A 14,581-nucleotide genomic window follows, 5' to 3' on the forward strand; every position below is an offset into this window, starting at 1 on the left:
GGGACCCCAGCTTAGCGTGCCAGGACCCAGCAGCACACACGCCGCCTCCTCTGACCCAGGGTTGGAGGACGTCAAGTTTGATCGAGCGGAGCCTGATGTCTGAAGAGCAAGGCGTCCCGGCTGGAAGCTACTGGGCTGTCTGCTCCAAAGGGAAGATAGAGACACAGCAGGAAGCGATTCGGTGCAGGCTTCCAAAGAAAAGAAAGACACCCTGAGGCAACCCGGGGCCGTAGGGGTGCATGTCTGAGTACACCCTGGGGTACACGTTTGCATCTGCTACTGCGCTGAGTCAAGCCAGTAACAGCCTCTGCAGGTCCATGTGGAAAATTACCCACGGCCAAATTCAAGCCCTCCTCCCCTGTGCCGCCATTCAGCACATGTCTACGGCTCTCTCCAGATGGTCCAAGTCCCCACCAGGACTGCAGGACTACATTCTCTGCTTCCTCAAACCCCGTCCACTCTTTGAAAGCCTACCCCAAGCCCCCCACCCTCCATGGAGCCTTCTCTAAAGACCCCGGCCCGGGAAGAACGGTCCCCTGTTGAATTCATGCTGCCTGTCTCCATACAAGGCTCTTGTCACCGGCCCCCTCTTTGAGGCTCCTTCACTTTTCATGGAATGTAAGCTCCCTGAGGTCAAGGAAGACTGTGTCCTATACGGCTCTAGTGTCCCCTATCGCCCCCTCTAAGGACATGCTCAATAAAAACTTCCTTTTGAATCTATGTCCATAAGAACAGTGATCTCTTACAGGTTCTTATAGAGAAGGGCTGACCACAGTTCAGGTTCTGGCTCTTTCTGCGAGGTAAGCTCAGGCAATTGACTTAGCTTCTGTAAGCCTCCACTTCCTCATGGGCACAAGGAAGAAATTAAGTCCCATCTCATGGTGTTTTGAATCCAATGAAATAATGTGTGTTCAGGATTTAAAACAAAAATGGGCATGAAACAGATGCTTAAGCAGGGCTAGCCTGGTGCTACCAACCCCCCATGTTTGTTCAGTGCTTTTAGTTTAACACAGCTCTTTCCTGTACAACACCTGGCAGGACCCTCACAGCCCGCTCAGAGGTGTATCCTATTAGCATGTCTCTTTTATAGGTGAAGAAACTGAGGTCTGGGAATTTTATGTTACTCTAACCCAAGGTGACACCACTAGTGAACGCTAGAAATAGCCTTCTAATGGGGTCCATCTGACTTTAAAGTCCAGGCTGCCTGGCTAGGACCCCATGGCAAGGCGGCAGCACCTAGAGGTGGTGCCGGTTAAGGTCGGACTCAGGTCGGCATGCAGTGAAGGAACATGGAGAGGCAGGCAGGGGCTGTGGTGGGACTCCAGCACCCCCTGGCAGGCAGTGTACAGGGCCAGCAGGACCCGGGCATGGCAGCATCTGCAGGGTTGGGTTTGCCTCCATCAGGATGCTGAGGAATTCAGCCTGTAGGCAGTCTCCATGGCGATGGCGAGGGAGCTGGCAGCAAGCAGAGAACTCCTCCTGGCCCAGCCCTTCTTTTAGGGACAGAGAAACAAGATTCTCCAGGCATTTCTTGATCCCCAACCCACCCTACCCTCTGGAGTCCAAGTCCTCCTTAGAGCAGCACCATCACAAGACCATGGGGAGGGGGATAAAGTGAGTGAGGAACATTCAGAGGAGTCAAGAAAGTCTCCACTGCCCCAGTGTCTGCCCCACCATTATGAATGCCACCTGAAGAAATTTCTTGTAAGGCTTCAAAGAGGTAGGGGAGCCGTGGCAGGAAATTTGCATTGATGGACACCAGTTGTGTCAAGCATTGGGCTATATCCTCAAGGCCCATGAGCTCCTTTGATCTCACAACATCCCTAATGAGAAAGGTGTTAATATCTCCAGTTTACAGAGGAAGAAACTGAGGCTCAGCAAGGCTAAGCACAAGCCCGTGCTTCGCCCAGCCAAACTGTGAGCCCACACCTGCCTGACTCAAAATCAGTGACACTGATGGGGTCACACATCCACATTTTATCATCCAACTGTTTGGGGAACAGGGCCACGACTGCCGGTTGAGAGGAAGGCTGAGGAAATGGAACACAAATCAGAGCAGGACAGGTTCACAGATGGAAGATGGGGCATTGCTGGGGGATGGAACCAAAGCCAAAACTCAACTAAAGGATTCATGATCTAAAACCCCGTCCTTAAATCTAAAGCCTGTCCTTGTCTCTTCTGGCCCCCCAACTCTCCTCTCACAGCTCTTCTCCTGGGAATATGACAGGATGAAGGAGGAGCATGAGGTAGGTCTAGAATAAGTGGTGTCTGTGCCCTGGCACCCACCTGGAGAGGGCAGCTGGGGTGGGGTGGGTTGGGAAGGGGAAGACCTGCCCCCCCACCCCTACAGCCAAGCAGAGACTGTCCCCCGTCCTCCTGCAGACTTGTATTAAAACGAATCCAGGAAATAATTGCAGGATGGAGAGGATTTATTAAATTGGATACATCCTGGCTGCAGCCTTCTTTGTAAGCCTTTGAGTGGTGTGTGTACTTTTTTTCATTAAGGCTGCACAATAAAATAATTGCATAATTAGTGAGGAATTTGTTTCCTTTCAAGGAAGAGTCTTTAATCCCCCTGAAGAACACCTCCCCTCCCCCCAGGCTCTGCCTTTATGATGGCTGAGGAGGAAATAAGGGGGGAGGAAGGGGGCTACCCTTTCCATCAACAACAACTCCTAGAGATGAGAAATAAAGGTCACCACCCACCCCCACCCTACCTCCAAGCTTGCCCAACAGTCCCAGTGACTCACGGATGACTCTGCTGGCAGAACCACCCGGGGATCACTCTGTCCATCTTTTTTCTAGACCTAGATCCCTCCCTTGGCCCCTCCTAGTGTTTCCCAAATGCATGAGTCTCAAATTCTGCATCAAACATGGCTTCCCGGGCTCCAGTCCCGTATAATTCAGGAGAGTAGTGGAGTTGCAGTTTTCTACGCTGAGCATCACCCAGTGATGGTTATTCATACTAAAGTCTGATAGCCACTGGTCCATTTCTAACCCAAGGAGTGAGGGAGGCAGGACTTGGCACCGATGGGGAAAAGCCCAGGAAGAGTTGGGCACCCCCCTCATTCTCTCCATAACACGAGCAATTAGGAGATTCTTATTTATTATCAAGTCTAGCTAGTGTCCCTTCTGCTTGGTCCTCACTCTTTCCCATCTGTAAAATGGGCAGTTGTGCCAGATATTCTAAGATCCCTTCCAGCTCTGAGGTTCTTTGATTCAATGGCCTGTTATCAACCAGCTCCTTATGATCTACCATCTTCTGTGCTGATCTATTATCCCTTTCAGGTGTAGGCAGAAGGGACTCGATGATTCTGATGAAAGAAAAGAGATGTCAGGACAGTTTAATCCCAGAAAGGACTCTCCTCAGATTCCAAAACTAAAGATCTGATCCCTAGTCAGACACAAACATCCCTGGGAAGGGTTACAGTTTAAGCTGTCACCAGCTTCTTTATTCTTAACAGCAGGTGTTAAGAGGAGGAGGATGGAGAGAAAAATATAAGACTGCTCAGCTCCGGAAGAGGTGGGAGGATGGAGAAATGGAGTGACATCAGTGGTCTGGGAGCCCAGTGTCCTGAATTCTAGTCCTAATGCTGCAACGTGTAACTGTGTGATGACAATGTTGGGTTTTGCCTGAGCCTGTGAGCCTGGAAAACAGTGAAGGTTAAGAAATCCCCCATCCTTTGTGTTTCAGGAAAACAGCTTGCTGTAAAAAAAAACCTCCCTTCCCTGTATGACTTAGAAAAGACTCACAGGCGCCCCCTTGCTTCCCTATGACAAGACCCTCCAAATTCCCTTTCTTTATGCCACGAATGATTCAGGGAACTGCTCATTCCCACTGACCTGCTGGAACTAAATGCTGCTTAACCAAGTTTGGTTCTGCCTCGCTCTCTCCACCAGGCCCTGAACTTGGCCCACCGTCTTCCTGGGACAGCCGCTCCTGAGAACCACTCTCTGGTCTACCATCTCATTGGATCACCTTTCACCCCCGTCCCTTTGTTTACTGCTCTCTATAAAAGGACCCCTGTTTGCCCCACATTTGCGGTGCTTGCAGATCTTATGGACAGATCATTCTCCCCTTATAATAGTCACTTTTTCTGCCTTGCAATCATTCTTTTGAAAGGCTCAAATCTCTCCTTCTTACCAAGTCCGGAATTGTTTTCATTTGACAATGACCACGGGCAAGTCAAGCCATTTCACTAGAGTTTTCGTTATCTGTCAAGTCTGAAAAACATGTCACAAAGTTATAAAAGCAAAGGCATAACATATGTAAAAGTACTCTGTATGCCATAAGCAAATAAAATACAGTTCTAGTGGGGGATAAAGTCCTCCACCCTCAATTTCCCTCCCAGGATGTCCTCCAGCGCCCGGCCCCCTTACGCTCCACCCCCGCTCAGGCTTTCTCTGCCCTCAGCCCTCCGGACCATCCCAGACTCGCACCCAAGTTTCCCAGGGCAGTTCAGTTCTACAGTCTCAATCCAGAAAGCCACCCCTCCCTTCCCCAGGCACAGCCATCCCTCATTCATCACTCTCACATCCCACAGAGGGCTTTTATTTAACAACCAATTTATTTCCAATTTAACTAATCTGGGGATGGGCCATCTCTCTCACACACAAACCGATGATGCCTGGGTCGTAAATAGACTTACAAACGGGTGTGCTGGATAATAGAAACTCTCATCACAGCAACATCAGGAGAGGGGGGTAGAGGAGGGAAGAGGGGGTCAGGAGATTGCACGGTGATGAAATATGCAAGCCCCCAAGGTAAACAATCCCTGCCACCCTCCCTCGTGGCCCTTGCGCTCAGTGCCGCTGGCAATTATTTATTTATTTGTCTCACTGATTCCCCGGCTCACCTTGAGTCCAGACAAACACTTCATAAACAATGCATGACATGCTAACTCGGGGTTGGGTGGGAGCACACAGGTGCCCAAGGAGGTGGCCATCATCTGGCCCTACACCGGGCTCCCCTGACCCCACCCCCGCCCCCTGGGGCAAAGCTGCTGGTACTTGGGTGGGACAATGGCCCCAGATGAAAGAACACTTGCTCTTTGAGCGGGACAGCTCATCAGTAGTCTACAAGGCCCAGCCTGCTCGAGAATGCCTACTGGTCCGCCAGAGGCATCTGAGCCCAGGAGGGCCTTGTTTACAAGGCTGACAGCGCTGGGTTGAGGCTCAAGGTATCACCCAGGCTAGGTGGGCTGAGGTAGGTCACCTACAGACACGGGGGTCTGCCTCTGCTCCCCTGCCTTCCCCCTTTCTACAGATTCTCAGATTGTGTGCAGACCCCAGTCGTCCCATCCAGGGCTGGGGGCCCTAGATAGGGGAAGGGGCACCAGGTTAGGAAACCGGGTTTGAGAAAGAGTGGAGCCCCTCCTAGCTGGGTGATGTACCCCAAATCACCGCCCAGCTGAGTCCCCTCTCCTGAGATGAAGGCCTTGAACTCGATCTCTCTTTACTTTTTGAAGTAGTCAGTTACAATGTGGCAACGTCCGGTGCAGAACGCAGTGTCCCGGTCATGCATGCCCACACCTTGAACAAGGTGGTCTTTGAGGCCTCTTCCAGCCCCACCTCTTAGGGGCGGAGCCACAGGGAGGCCACCCTGGGCACCGCCAACACAACCGTAAACCACACCGCCTGAACTCTGCTTAACGCAGCACTTCCCTGGGCTACCTTGGAGGGCAGAGCGAGTTTATGTTAAACAAACACCACTTGGTTATTAGAAATACATTTAGAATGGTTGTGCAGTTCCAGGGAAGACATCCCGGCTGAGCAGCTCTGTCCAGCCCCCAGGACAGGCCCCAGCCACTCACCCTAACCCAGACGTATCACTTGCTGGTGTCCTCTCTCTGCCATCATTCCATGCCTGTATCATGCTCCTGGAGTCTGGGGAAAAGCAACTTGTAGGCCTGCTGATTCCATTTAAAAGGATGATGTATGTGGGGATGGTTTTTAGCTGGGTCTCCAACTCAATGCTAAACCAATTAGAAGAGGGTGTGTTTATAGGGAGAGCCAGGGGCATCTGTTTTAGAGCTGGCTTCAGGATGTTGGTTGTATGTGAGAGATGTGGCTTGCAGGTGGGAACCCTGTATCTCAGGGGGAAAGCCCAGGAACAAGAGATGGGGGGAGAGGGCCCTCCCAGCAGAGCTGTAATTTTCCAAGGAGGAAGCTGAGGACAGAAAGGAGAAAGAAGCAATAAGACTTCCTTGCCCCTCCCCTTCCCCACATCCCACTGTAACATGGCTGGATTCCTCTAGTGGCCGGAAATTTTTAATAGAATACTTTTGTTTGGATCTTGCATCCCTGGTAACCTGAAGATGTTACCATGGCAATCCCTGAGTAATACATCTCGATTATTTATGGCCTTGCAAATAGGGTGGGGAACCACTCCAGGCCCCACGGAAACAGCAGGGAGCTAGAGGCCTCATTTCCTCCTCTCCCCTTTCCCCATCAGCCCCAGAGGAAGGGAGAAAGAAGATGCCAGCTTGGTTGGCTTGAAATAGCTCAAAGCCATTTGGCATGGAAAAATCCACCCCCACCGAACCCCATTCCCCTCTTATGGCCCTTAGAACTTTCCCGCTCCCCAGCACTTCCATTCTGGGGTCCGCACAGTCCTCCCAGGTCACCGTCCACTCCCCAGGGAATAGCCACGGATGGAGGAAAGGAGTCAGGAGTACCCAGTGACCTGGGCCCCCAGTTCCAGCTTGAGCTGGGCTAGAATCCTTTTCACACCACCCATTATTATGTCTGTGACCTCAGACACATGACTCGGCCTTCCGACGCTTCTGGTTCTGCAAGTGTCAAATGTGTTATACTCACACAGTGACGGAGAGGGCTAGATGAAATGATGCACATAAAGCTCCATGTACGGCCCCTGGCACACAGGAAGTGCTCAGTGAATCGTAGTTGTTCCGTAGCAATCACGCTGTCGACCATCCTAGCATGTCTGTGTTTGTGGATGGATGTCAGGACTCTCGAGACAGCAATGGGGCAGGAGGACAGAGCTGGGGATGGACAGGCGTTGGGGGGGCGGCTTGGAGCGGGGACAATTTTCTTCTCTCGTCCAGACAGAGGAGCAGCAGGAGGCCCCAGTTGGCCAAATCAAGTCTGGACGCCCTCGGTCCAGTCCTGGGCATACCATCATCCTGCCCCTAACGACCACATTTCCCTTCTCACAAGATCAGCCCCAGGGAGTGCCCTGTACTGGGTTGAATAGCGTCCCCCCAGAATTCATGTCCACTCTGTGAATATGACCTTATTTAAAAGTAGGGTCTTTGCAGATTAAGATGAAGTCATACTGGGTTAGAGGAGTCACTAGTCCAGTGACTGGTGTCCTTATACGAAGAGGGAGGTGTGGACACAAGCACACGCAGGGAGGACTCTATGTTGTGCCGAGAGACAGAGGTTGGAGTGAGACTGCCACCAGCCCAGGAAGAAGAATTGTGGGTGACCACCAGGTGCTAGGAGACGGGCATGAAACAGATCCTCCCTCAGAGCCTCTGGAAGGAAGCAATGATGCTAATACCTGCATTTCAACATCCGGCCCCCAGAACTGAGTGAATACACTTCTGTTGTTTGAAGCCGTCCAAAGGCTGTGGTAAATTGTTACTGCAGCCTTTGGAAACTAATACGAGCCCCCAGACTCTGGCTGATATCCTGGCTAATGTGTGTCCCCTCAGCCATCAGGAACTGCTCCGTCATGAACTGACATCACTGGGTGTACAGGAAAGAGAACAGAGTGGGGTCCCAGTTTCCTCTCTGCATTCACTAGCTGTGTGCCATAAGTGATTTGCTTGCCCTCTCTGAGCCACATCTGGGAAATGGGGACATTGATGCCTGTACAGCCTGCTTTGCAGGCTTGCTAGAGATTTGCATTTGATCCTGTCTATGAAACACTTTATTAGCTCTAAAGCAGGTGATACCTGCAGCCTGTATGTCCCTGTGATGACACAGAAGGGGAACTTGTGATTCCCATGTCCCTCATGCTGACAGGTCGGGCCCACACCCACAGTGACGAGCAGGGGGAGGACTTCCATCCAAACCCGGCTGCTGGCTCACAGCTTCTGGCCCCTACTGTCCTGTTGGCATCCCTGGCATGGCCCTTCCACCAATGGCCCCAGGCAGCCGTGGCCCGATGCAGAGACACTTTGTTACCAGTAATCATCCCAGGTGAGAACTATCGCCAAGGAGACCACTGGAACTCTGGCTCACTGGGGAGGCTCAGAGGGCAGCAAAGGGTAGGAAATCCGGGCATCAACCTGAAAGGCCTTCCTAAAAGGCCCCTTGCCTCTGACACTGCTGACTCTCACCAGGAAACGCGGTGGTCCCTCCTTCATTCCTGGGTGGTCCCAGGCTCTCCGGCCCTCAGCCCGGGGTTCCTGTGACTCAGCCTGGCATCTGAGCTGTCGGGAGGCATCCTTTTTGCCTGGCTGGCCTGGTCCTGGTTTGCAATAAATCCTTAGGCTCTAACAACGCCTGACAAATGCTAAGTATTAAATATACTTTCAGGAAATGAATGATGCTTAGGGGTTCGCTGTGCCAGATTTATGGTGTGAAAAACAGAATTCAGACTCCATATAGTCAGGAATTAGCCTCCGCACTTACATGTGTTAATGCTTTTGTACATTTCTGGTGATGCGAGATTAGAACGTTGTACATTTTAGACTAAGACTGAACTTCCCTCTGTTGGAAAGGAAGATGGGTGGTGTTGGCACGTGCGTGTGTCTGTCTGAGGGAGCGAGTAGGGATCAGGGAAAGATTTGGGGAAAGAGGCCATTTACAAGACCACATTCCTGATGGTGGTGGTGGTGGTTCAGTGGTCGTGATGCGTGCACAACTGTGTCCATGAGTTCATGTGTGTGCATGTGTGTGTGTCTGTGTGCACTGGAGGACAGGAGGGGGCATCACACTGCTCACTCTGTCCCTGGCAGCGGTGGTTCTTGGGGACAGAGGGGGGTCTCCGGCCCACTCTGTGGAGGAAAGCTACCTGAACAGGTCACAGAGACACAGAGGCCTGAGCAGAGCAGATAAGAAGGGTCTGGAAGATCTAGACCACTGGCCCCAATCTGCAGTCTTCAGACCCCCACAGGTTCCCACAGGTAGTAATGGGGACTCAGGAGCTATTTTTAATATTTCTGTATGTCTAGCAGAAACGACACACTTACCAAAGATAAGGCTGCACAGACTGCTAACTGAGACATCATTTCTTTGCTTTTGGCTGGAATTATATCAACTCAGTGTGATAACACTGCTAATCTCACGCTGATCTGAACCCCTGATTGGCAGTCATACATGGCTTTGATTAATAAAAAATGGGAAAACAAATTATTACTTGATAAATGTAGTTTGTTTGGTAGACAAAAATCTTTTAAAATACAGGGTGCACGGTGCAGAGGGAGGAGGAGATTACGTGACTGTTAAGAACAGAGGCTCAGAGGCCAGACATTCAGATTCAAATCTTGGCTCAACCACAGATAACAGTAAGTTGTACTAGTCTCTTAACTCTCTAAGCCTCAGTTTCTTCATCTACAAAATGGGAGTCATGATAAAAGCCATCTCTAGGATTCGTGTGAGGATTAAATGAGATGATACAGAGAAAGCACGCAGTTGACGGTCTGGCACATGGAAAGCACGAATCAATCAGGTCTTATCGCCACCCTCACTATCACCACTCTCACTATTAGCAGGTCGGGAAGCACCAGGCTAAGTTCTTCCTGAGATTTGGGGAGCAGGGCTGATTTGTGCACATGTCACCCAGAACTGCATACTCTGAAGACAGATGCTCAGTTGCCTCCTGGCTTCGTTCCTTTCCTTTGGTTTTCAACACCACAGCCCCCGGCTCAGGCTGAGCCACGGCTGTCAGCTCCCCTTCCCGCCTGGAGGGGGAAGGCCTTTGCTTATTCAGCCACCCTCCGCCTCTCCTGCGCCAACTCCCATTCAAAACCTCTTGACTCCTCTGCGGCCAAGGCCCCAGCTCTGTCTCAGGAGAATCCCTCCTGTTTCCCCAACCCACCAGGTAAGCCTCGCATTAACCCTTAGTGGAGCCAAGACCCCCCCCCCCGTCTTTGGCAGGTTGATACTGTTCTTGGGCCTTTTGTCCCCATTGTATGCTTCTGCCCCACCTGCACCCTGTGTGACCAGCACATCTCGCACGTCCCAGCCCCCACCCCCGACCAGCCCTTCAGGTGGGCCTCTGGGTGGTGCCCTGACTCCCCCCGGGCCCCCAGGCTGGGTGCCCTCTGTGTGGTCAGTGTCACACTGCACACCACTCAGTCACCTTCCCAGAACCAGCTCTGCAGGCCCCCGGCACATGGACATGACCTGCACTGTCACACCCACCTTCCTCTCCCCATCTGTGACATGGAGGCGGGGACAAAGCTACATCAGCAGTCCAAGTCGGGACACGAGTCAGGGGCTTTGCTCTGTCGCAAAATCACCTGTGGAACTGGTGAAATACAGATTTCCGGGTCGCGCTCTGGGAGAGGTGACTGCCAGCTCTGGGGTGGGGCCCAGGCTCTTAGTACCAGGGCGCCTTCGGGCAATTCTGGTGGCCAGTTCAGGAACCTGGGCCCTTCTGGATCTAACTTCCTGTGCTTCTGAAAGCCTCGAGGCCACAGAGGAGCCAGACACCTCACAGATCTCTCTCTGTGAGGCCCCTGGGTGGGACCTGAACCCTCTTGAGGAAGAGGCCAGGGCCCCTGCCACCAGACTCTCTAGAGCATTTTCAGTCATTTCCAATGGCTGTTGGGTCCGGGCAACAAGACTGCCGAGTGTCATGACACCCTCCTTTTTCTTGGAATAAAGGAAAGTGTCCCTGCTGTCGTGCAGCTTCGGTGGGGAGGGACGGGGGACTGGTCCCCTCTCCATCCCCGGGCTGCTGAGAAGCGGCTTCCTGCCAAGGTGCTCTGAGCAGCGATTGTCTCGTTTGCCTGGTTGTTATGGAGAGATCTGACAGGCAGGCCATCAAACCCCTTAGCTCACCTGCCAGAGGAAGAGAGCGAGCGACAAGTGTAACAGGGGAGAGAACAGATCTTCCATGTCACTCCGCTCACATTACCCCCCATAATGAGCTCTGCCCGACAGCTGCTCGCAGGGCTCACACAGGTCCAGCGCTCACTCGCGCCCCACCGCGCCAGGGAAACCGGGCGGCTGCTCCGCCCCCCAGCAAGTCTGGGGTGCACCCCCCCCCCCCGCCAGGCTCCCTTAGGCCTTAGCCTCCCCTCCCCCAACCCCAGCTCCAGGAACAGGCAGGAAACCAAACTATTCACAAGGTGGAGGCTCGGCTCCCTGAGGAAACGGACAGATCACAAGCCTTAGGTTCTCGCATCCCTGCATCTCACACGGGTAGAAACTAAGGCACCTTGGCCAGTCAGACAGGGGCTGTAAAGGACCTGGCCTGAGCCGTGTGCACATGTGTGTGTGTGGGCGGGGCAGGCAGACAGACAGACAGACTGAAAGAGAGGAGGCTGTAGAACGTTGCTCTCCATGAGCTTACACTCAGGGCGAGAGGATAATAAAGCTCACTGATCTTGCAGCCCCTGATGAACAATATACAGTATTTTAGAAAGTGTACCTTAAAGGGCCAAAATGTCAGAGAGGACCCAGGCCCGGGTGGAGGCTGCAGGGAAGAGATGAGAGCTACACTGGGCTCTGGAGGAGAGACAGGACACAGTGACAGGAGTTAGGTGACGTCAGGAGAGCAGCAAGGGAGTAAAGGGACAGCGGGCTCCCTCTCTGTCTGGGGGAAGGGCAGCCTGGGTCACTGATGTCATCTCCCCATAATGAGCTCCCACCCAACTTAGGAGAGGCGAGGTGATCATGCAAGAACTCAGGCTTGGAATCAGGTCTCTAAGTTCATGGAGACGCAGAGGTTTTCTGAAAGCCTTGTGGTTGGAGTCAGGAGAGGCAGGTTCTGGTTCTAGTTTGGCTTCTGACAAGGCAAGGCATTGGGCCAGCCACTCAGCCCCTCCTCTAGCCGTTTCTAAGGCCCTGCCTTGCATGCTTATCTGCCATGGAGCTGGGTTCGAGCCCAGCCACAGATGAGGAACGAGGCAGGGAGAGGCAGGGGAGCTTCCCTCCTGCATTAATACAACGCTGAACCTACAGCCTTTGGGTCCTCTGGGAGAGAAGCCCTCCACCCAGCTCCCACACAGGACTTCCCCAGCAGACCTCCCAGGAGCCCGAAGGTGGCAAAACAAAACAAAACTATCAATTCTTTAGCTGTTTTCTTTTTCCTCCCTGGGGAATAGCAAACCCATTTTCAATTAATGTTAGGACTGCTCCCCACTCCCACTCTCTCTTACCGCCAGCAGCCTGAGAGACGTTTGAGAGACGCTCTGGACAGCCAGAGGCTTGGGAAGGGTCAGGGCCAGGAGGGGAAGGGGGCGGCCAACCCTTCCCAGCTGCGGCTGGAGACCTGTCTACTGCCCTTTCCCCGTTGGCTCCCCTCCCTCCCACAGCCAATGGGCGGGCTCCTTGGGCCAGGCTGGGCCCAATGAGGCTGCGCGCAAGCCGGCCAGCCTGTCCGGCTGGACCAGTGGCAGGATGCAGGAAGCAGAGGAAGAGAAACAACCTGGGGAGAGCAAGAAGCAGGGGCTTGGAAGAAATCTCAGTAGTTTCTGAGCAATAAATGAGTTGGTGTTTAAATGAGATGCAAATGGCATGCAAATGAGCCCCTTGTACTTTTGAAAAGAGGCATCACAGTTTGGCTAAGAGAATAGCAGTTAATCTCTCAGCCCGCCAGAGACGTCCAGAGTGACCTCCCTTCTCTTGGGGATTCCATCCCATTTAGGAGCTGCCTGAGCTCCCCAAAGCCAGGTCCCTGCCCCACTAGGGCCACCCCAGCACCACCTGCCCATGTGCCGGGTGCTCCCCACACAGCATCTGCCTGTGAGCCTGCTTTTCTCTGGTTTCCACAAGCTAAATGAGGAAGGCACACCCCAGACCTGGAATTCACAGCACCGCAGAAGCCCAGAGAAGGGAGGGACCCTGGTATCCTCACTTTCCCCGTTTCACGCGTGAGGGGGCCTGACCGAGACCAGAGCCGAGCCTGAACTCAGGGCCCTGAGACCCTCTGCTCCCTGCTTCAGCTCACCATCTCGCCCCGGGAGCAGAAGTTCCCTTCTGAAGCCTGCGAGGTGGGAAACCACTCATAGGAACGAGGGCCAGACAGCATCTGAGAGAAACAGCACCTGTGTCTTGTCCCTGGGACTTCAGCCAGAATCTCCTCCCAACTCCAGAGCCGGCTTCAGAGAAAGTGAGCCAACACTTCCCCAAGGACTCCACGCAGTTCTCAAGGTTTCTCCAAGCTCTGTGGACCCCCATCACCAACACCTCCTGCTTTCCTCATCCTTTCCCAAACCAGACCCTGCACGGACATTCCTGCACCCCAGTGGTCCACCCCTGAGGTCTGGAAATGCCAGAAGGAAGGAAGCAGTCAAATGGCAGACAAGAGTGTCACTCAGGCAAATTGAATCAGCCTTTCCCAGAGCTTTTAGGGGATTGAGATGTCAGAAAGGACGCCCAGAGGGCAAGGGGGAGCTAGCCGAGCCCCCTCAGAAGACAGGCCATGGGGAGGAGGAGAGGAGCATGGCAGAGGGGTGTGAGAGAGTTGTCCACAGTCTGTATCTTGTTCCTGGGGAGAGGTACCTGGCCCAGGGAGAGCCAGGTGCCCAGAGGAGGAGTTAGCTCCCAACTCATGTCCCTCAACCTTTGGTGGGCTTCAAAGCCCTCCCTGCAGTTAGCTCCAACCTCAGGACGCAGGTCCCCCACATGAGCACAGGCGGGAGATGGGGCTGGAGGCAAATGAAGAGTGAGGCCCCGACACACCACTCTCTGACGGGGACCTTCAGTCCAGAGCTCGGCCCCCTGTGCACTTAGTAAAAGCTTAATAAATAGATGTGCATTCATTGGCTAATAAATTGATGCTGGTTGGAGACTTTACAGCCAGTGACTTCTCACCCGCTCCCCAGCCCCTGTAGTCACCCCTCAGAGCCACTCCTCTACTCAGCCTGGCCACCCAGTGGCCCTGAATTCGAGATCTGTGGGTGTGGAGGTGGGGTACCTGGGCACATTCTCCCAAATCTGTGGGGCCCTGCCAACCATGAGCCTCAGTCCTGAGCTCCCTGCAGGCTCCCACCTTCTCACTGTCCAGGCATCTGATTCACATCCTCCGTCAGTACCTCCTCTCGGGACAGAGGTTGCACAGAGCACAGGTGACAAGCCTCTTCAGATTCAGATAGAGAACTTGAGCCCCAGATCACAAAGTCACAGCTGGCCAGGGATCAGATCTTCTAAGACACCTGCCCTCCAGCAGAGGGCAGTTATTATCCCCACCCCAAGGAGGACCAGCCTTGGAGGAGAAGGTGGGGACTTTGGGGAAGAGGAAAGGGACAGTGCTGGAATTTTCCATGTGCTCCTACCCCTAAGCTCCACTCTGGTTCTGCCCTTCCCCGGCAGACTTCTGTCAGTGCTGGAAAGAACAGAAGCTTCTTGGTGGGCAGTCACTGGCCTAGGATCACTGTAGAATTTATCATGCCAATCGGGGCCCTTTTAAGAGTGAAAGGGAACAGTATTAATTAGT

General features: G+C 53.2%; 1 long non-coding RNA gene across 1 annotated transcript in view; it reads right to left on the reverse strand.

Moving 5' to 3' along the window:
- The window catches only part of LOC116150206 (uncharacterized), a 44,304-nt gene extending 39,351 nt beyond the window's left edge, over window positions 1–4,953 (reverse strand). Inside the window, exon 1 of the long non-coding RNA XR_010378916.1 lies at window positions 4,145–4,953. This is a non-coding gene — a long non-coding RNA (uncharacterized LOC116150206). The remainder of the gene's footprint in view (window positions 1–4,144) is intronic.
- Window positions 4,954–14,581: the final 9,628 nt, after the last annotated feature.

This window comes from Camelus dromedarius, chromosome 34 (assembly GCF_036321535.1).
Source record: "Camelus dromedarius isolate mCamDro1 chromosome 34, mCamDro1.pat, whole genome shotgun sequence".
Lineage (NCBI taxonomy): Eukaryota > Metazoa > Chordata > Mammalia > Artiodactyla > Camelidae > Camelus > Camelus dromedarius.